We start from the raw sequence: 6,000 nt of genomic DNA on the forward strand, positions 1-6,000 counted from the left end.
CAGCTTGACCCTCAGAAAGAAGTGTGCAGCAAACAAAATATGGTGGCGCCTGTGATCTCCAGAGATCTAGCCAGGGCAACCAGTTACATATGGACTTTTCCTTGGGTACTGAAAGTGATGAGACCAAACAAATTATGCAGACCACAGTCAGTGGTCCTTAAAGAACATTAGGGCTGGAAAGTTGGCTCAGACCTGAGAGCACTTGCTGCTCTTCTCAGTACCCAAGTCAGCTGATTTTCCATCATTCCCGCGTGAGGACACAGAGTGTGATCCCTGAGAAAGAGAGCTCTCACTGAACAGCTGATCTGTAGGAAAATGATCTTGGATTTCTCAAGTCCTAGAACTATGAACAATAAATTTCCACTCATAGAATTATTTGTCTAAAATATTTTGTTATAGCAACCCTAGAACAAATTGGCAACTGTATCAACAGAATTTATTTTAAATAAACGTTTTCATTTTGTGTTTTACATAAGGAAAATCAGCACAGACCCTAAGACAGTTACAGTTTCAGCAGCTTTACTAATGTTCAGTTGTTTCTTAAAACTAATTTTAATATCTGAAGCAGTCTTTTCTGAGTCCCTGCAACAAGAAATGCCTATAACATACAAAAGGGAATCACACACAGTAAAGCAAGCGTTTCAGTTACACATCTAGGTCTGTGCGCACACCATGGGAAATGCTCCTGAGTCACAGAGACAGTGTAGGGAGCCTGCACTGCACCGTGAAGCCCAGGAGTCGTCCTCACGGGCCCCACAGCCAGGCAGAGCACTCCCTGAGGGTGTGGAAAGTGACAAAAACGGCAGGCCGGGCTCTGTTCTACTGCAGACATCAATCCACAGAGCTGACTAGCCACACTGTTCAAACAACAACTAATTTCTATTCCACCAAAATTCTCCTTCAAAATGTGCCCCTTTAAACATACTGAGGACTGTAAAACACATATGAAATGAAACATTTTATATAAATTTCTAAGAAACTGTTTCCTTCTAAGTATTCCTTAAAACACAGACCCTACAAACTTTTCCAAAAACCAACTAACTAGATGACACTGCCACCTAATGGCCAACATAAAGAAGTGACCGGCCGGCTGGCTTGTTCCACTTCCTATTTCTCAATCAACCTTCCGGATTTAGCTTCTCTAACCTCAAAAGGTTATACACACCGAAATCACCATTACACCTGAGTTCACTCTGATGAATCATTTCATTCCACAGTACTTTTTTCCAGCATAATCCACAGACAATGTAAATGTTCTATGACTGTTCTATCCAATCCATACATCTGTCGTGTCAATGAGACAGGTTCTACCAATGTAGGTCAGGCCTTGAAACCCCTACCTCAGCCTCCAAAGTGCTGGGATTCAGTGTGTGACACCATGCCAAACAACTCTTCAATTTTAAAGTATTTTAATGTGCAATGTTACAAGTAAGACAAATTATATGTAAGTTACTGCTGGTAATCAAATAAAAGTCTCCAGAAACTCAACAGCTTTTCTATCCCTACACCCAGGTTCCAGAAGAATTTCAATGCTTTAACTTCATCTTAAGGGTGATGTGGAAGTACGATAATGAACAGCACTAACCACCTCTCATGAATCAGGACATTCTGTCAATACCGTTCAGGAACATGCAACAGTTGTATACGAAGTTTCTCTTGGTTATTAACTGACAGCTAAACAGCTTCTCTTCAAGGTATTACTCAAGAATTAGCTTAAAATACTCCACACTGAAGCTCACATTTCTGTCTACTGTCAGTCTCACAATCTTCTTACAGTTAATTAATCCTGACCTCACATTAGGGCACTAGACGCCAAGTTGTTCCTTGCAAGCTTCTAGTATCTCTTCCATCCCACTACAGAGACAGCCTGCTGGAGAACGCTCACTGCTTCAACAGTGGAATCAGGTCCAGCTTCCCAGAACCCCCATCAGGCAGCTCACAACCTCTCATAACTCCAGATTCAGGCATCCAACACCCTCTGGTTTCTAAGAACACCTTCCACATGCACAGTGCACATAAACTCACACAGACACACACATAAATACATGAAATTAAAAATAAACTGATTTTTAATCCTGTTAAGATTGTTCCCAGCAATTCTCCCAACCGGAAATCAGATCCCATTCTTTTTTCTAATAATCTTAGCAAATAATATCCCTATTCCTGAAATAAAATTTCTCAGAAAAAGAAATTATAACAGTGTATCTATAGAAATGTTTAAAAGTAACCTTTTGTAGATAGAGAAGACCTAGCCTATGGCTTAAGTACTATTGTAGGGGGTCAACACAAAAATACTTTAGCTTTTGGTATTCTGATATAACCAACACATTTCCTGAACACAAATTATACAGAAAACCAGAGACTAAGCAGATTTACTCTGAAAGGACATTTTACGGTAGTCTATTCAGAGACAGTCCAAGAAAATGGAGAAGAAACAGAACCATCAAAACTGAACAACTAATGACAAACGAGAGACCAGAGAACAAAGTCAGGGAGCTACTGAGTTGCCTGCATCCAACTTACCCAAGAAAGTAAATGACTACAGGATTAAAGGCCAATAAAGCAAATGAAAAGAAAAGGGGGAAGAGAACTAAGTGATGCCTCTGAAGGCAAGGGAAGAGAGCGTGCAAAGAACTAAAAGGTTCACTGTGGATTTGAGAAAGTAAAGGTTTTAAGATAATGGGCGGGAGAAAAAAAATGACTCAAATAATGGCAAAAGGGGAAGAATATAGCATGCATTTAGAAAAGAATGTAAAAAGCTTTGCTGGCTGGAAGGTTTACAGAGCAGAGCACAGAGTCCAGGTGGTGGTGTTGAGGACTTTATACTGTGAACAGAAGAAAGAGGGCAGATAGCTTTTTCTCCAAGAAAAACACACTGAAGATAAGGTATTTCCTAAACTGAATGACAAGATAATTAAGACCAAAGCTATTAAGAGGACTTAAAATTGTGTAAAAGTAACAACAGAGACCTAAAGTGGCAGGTGACAACAAAAGTAAAACTCAAGAAATATATGTGAAAGATACTCACTCCCCCAAGATGCCTGAGACATTATGGTGTAATGAGAAATACATAGCTGGTCTGAGCCCTGGGGTTCCTGGCAGACACAGCTCTTAAAGCCCCAGAGTCTCCAGTGATCAGTACTTCCTCTGTGTGCTAATGGAGAGACAGTGCCCTTATATGACCTCAGGACTGGAGCTGAGTCACCAAAATGATGATTAGAAAGTTGGACTTTCAGCTCTTCCCTAAGTTTCCAGAGAGGGGCTAAAGGTTAAGCTGATCACCAAAAACCAACAGTGTAATCAATTGTCCCCACATTATGACACCTCCATAAGAAAACAAGGGACACAGTTCACCAAGCATCTGGAGTGCTGGACATGAGCTGCCTAAGAGAGGTATGCCCAGAAAGAACATAAAGCTACAAGCACCATCCATGTGCCTGCTCTAGCCATCTGACTATTCATCCAATCTTCTGTAGTGACCTTTATGACAACTATGAGCAAATTAAATAAACTCCAGGAAGGAGTCAGGGAAAGCCAGTTTATATAACCTGTCAGTCATAAGCACAGGCCACAAAGGGCTGCCTGTCATGGGCATCTGAAGTAGGTCTTAGAAGGCTAAACCTTCACCTGGTGGGATCGGATGCTGCCTCTAGGCAGACACTGTCAGAAGTCAGGTAAACTGTAGGAGACCCACACGCTGTCAACGGTTGCATTGAGTGGTGTGTGGGAACCACACTTTGGTTGTTTCCTATTATCCCACGGTCCCCCAGACGTCCCACTGTGACGCTTTACTATGGGTCACACATGGTACCACAATCATCTGCAAATGCAGTCTTCTCTTATTCTGCCTCTCATTACTAGTACTAACAAGGCAAGACCACAGCAAGCTTCCAAAAATGTCTGACAAATTCTAAATAAACACGGTGACTCTGTTAGACAGGAGACTGCAGAGAAATCTAAGTGACCTATGAGAGGGGACAGCACTAATGCAGCTGTCAGGAGGTAGATCGCGGTTAAGGAAGGTTTTAAGACAGCCTGAATTTCACGGTGGAAGATGACTAAGGACAACATCCTTAGAAATATGAAGGGGCAAGAGAATGAATATGAATGAGAACAGCCAAAGGAAAATCTCAAACACAAATATATCTGACATACATAATAAAATTCTCAGTAAATCTTACTATTTGCTTACAAGAATATTTAAATATAGAATTAGTTCCCTAAGGTTATTATGTATAACTCTGTCTTTAAAAATGTTATTTCAGCCAGAGATGGCTCAGCATGTACCAGCACTTTCTGTGCAAACCTGAAGACCTGAATTCCATCCCTAGAACCCAGAGCCAAAGGAAAGAATCAGTATCAGAAGCCCTCTGCCCTACATACACTGTGGCACATACTTGCCCACATTCTTCTCTCTCTCTCTCTCTCTCTCTCTCTCTCTCTCTCTCTCTCTCTCTCTCACACACACACACACACACACACACACACACACACACAAAGTTATTTATATTGCTTATTTCAGTGTAGCACATACAAACTAAATTATATAAATGTCCAGCTAAATGTGTCAATAAAAACTGGGTCAATATTGATATTTACTTAGTCATAAGACTAATAAAACTCCACCGAGTATACTGGAGCAAACAGAGACCAGTCAGGAAAGAAAACTTTCCTGCAAAGACACCTGTAACTCCAGATGGTGTAGTCAAGGTTAACATTGACTACATTGTGAGATCCTATCTCAAACAACAACAAAAAAGAAAGCAATTTAATGAGGTATTAAGATGCTGAAGGAATGCTTAGAAAATGAGGAAAGACTAGCATTTGAAAAAGTCCATGGTCCATGTCCAATGTCTCATTGTCCTGGAACCACAACAGACAATAAGCAAAGGAGTTCACAGAAGATTTTCTGTATTTACCTTATAATCCTAAAATGAAAAGCATTAAATTCTCAAGAAAATGGTCCATTATCCCTAAAACGTGTGGGCACAGAATGAATAAGATGCATAAAAGAAGGGAAAGTAACTTCTGTAGACAAGGAGTCACAGAAGACTCAATAAATAGGACCTGATTAGATTCAGAAACCCTGAAGTCAAGAAAATAGGTCAGTGCTAAGGAGGAAGTGTGGAACCTGGCCCTGTGGAGAATACTAGGAAACAACTGCAAAGCTGCTCCAGCAGAATGATGACCCCTTAAACAAAAAGAAACCACAGGAGGCTGCAAGGTGTTGAAAGGAGTATGCACCCTGGACAGCTTGAGTTCATCATCCCAGGGATCATCTCAATAATCACCGGCGGTTATATATGTGTCAGGCATACTAGAAAAAAAAGAGGTGGTGAAAAAAATCATCCCATTTTCATCTAAAAAGTAGAGCATTTATTTATACATCAATTAAATTTTGTTGTTTTAGTTTTTAATTTGACTTCTATTTTAAGAGATACCTCAGAGTAAAACTACCACATCAGATTACCAAATCCTTAGAATCTACAACAGAACAAACAATGAGCAATACGGCTGAAAAATAAAATCAGTGAATACGAGGCAACCAAGCTCATTCACTATAATTATTAAAATATGATCACCTATGTATAGAAACTAAATTTTGAACTGATGAGAATCAACCCTCGATTAGAAAATAATAAAAGGGGTGGATTTGTCCATCCATCTCTCAGCTAAGTAGCCACTGCATTTATTTTGGGGGAAAACAACAAGGACATATGCATGGACCTATGTTACAGGTTAGATATAAAATGTCCCTCACACTTGTAGACTCGTGTATTTGACCGCTTGGTCCCTACCAGTGGTGCTATTCTGAAAGGTTGCAGGTCTTTTGGAGATGATATCTAACTGAAGAAGTGGCGTGAGATACAGCCAGGCTGAGCTCTAGCCCGAATTCATTTCCTAACTGGCACAATGTGCCCTGCAGCCTCACACTTGGTGGGCATGCCTTTCCCACCACCATAATGAACTGTAACTTTTCTTTTTTTCTATTTGCCTCTA

At 40.4% G+C, this 6,000-nt stretch overlaps 1 protein-coding gene across 4 annotated transcripts in view; it reads right to left on the minus strand.

Annotated features, from left to right (window-relative positions):
* Positions 1-6,000, minus strand: part of Ccser2 (coiled-coil serine rich protein 2) — a 122,835-nt gene that overhangs the window by 105,494 nt on the left and 11,341 nt on the right. Inside the window, exon 1 of one of the 4 annotated variants that reach the window (XM_038348461.1) lies at positions 3,029-3,142. The exons of the other annotated variants lie outside the window; for them this stretch is intronic. The gene's annotated coding sequence lies outside the window, so the exon portion shown is untranslated. Of the gene's footprint in view, positions 1-3,028; positions 3,143-6,000 lie in introns of those variants that run through there. 4 annotated transcript variants of the gene reach the window in all.

Source organism: Arvicola amphibius, chromosome 12 (genome assembly GCF_903992535.2).
Source record: "Arvicola amphibius chromosome 12, mArvAmp1.2, whole genome shotgun sequence".
Classification (NCBI taxonomy): domain Eukaryota; kingdom Metazoa; phylum Chordata; class Mammalia; order Rodentia; family Cricetidae; genus Arvicola; species Arvicola amphibius.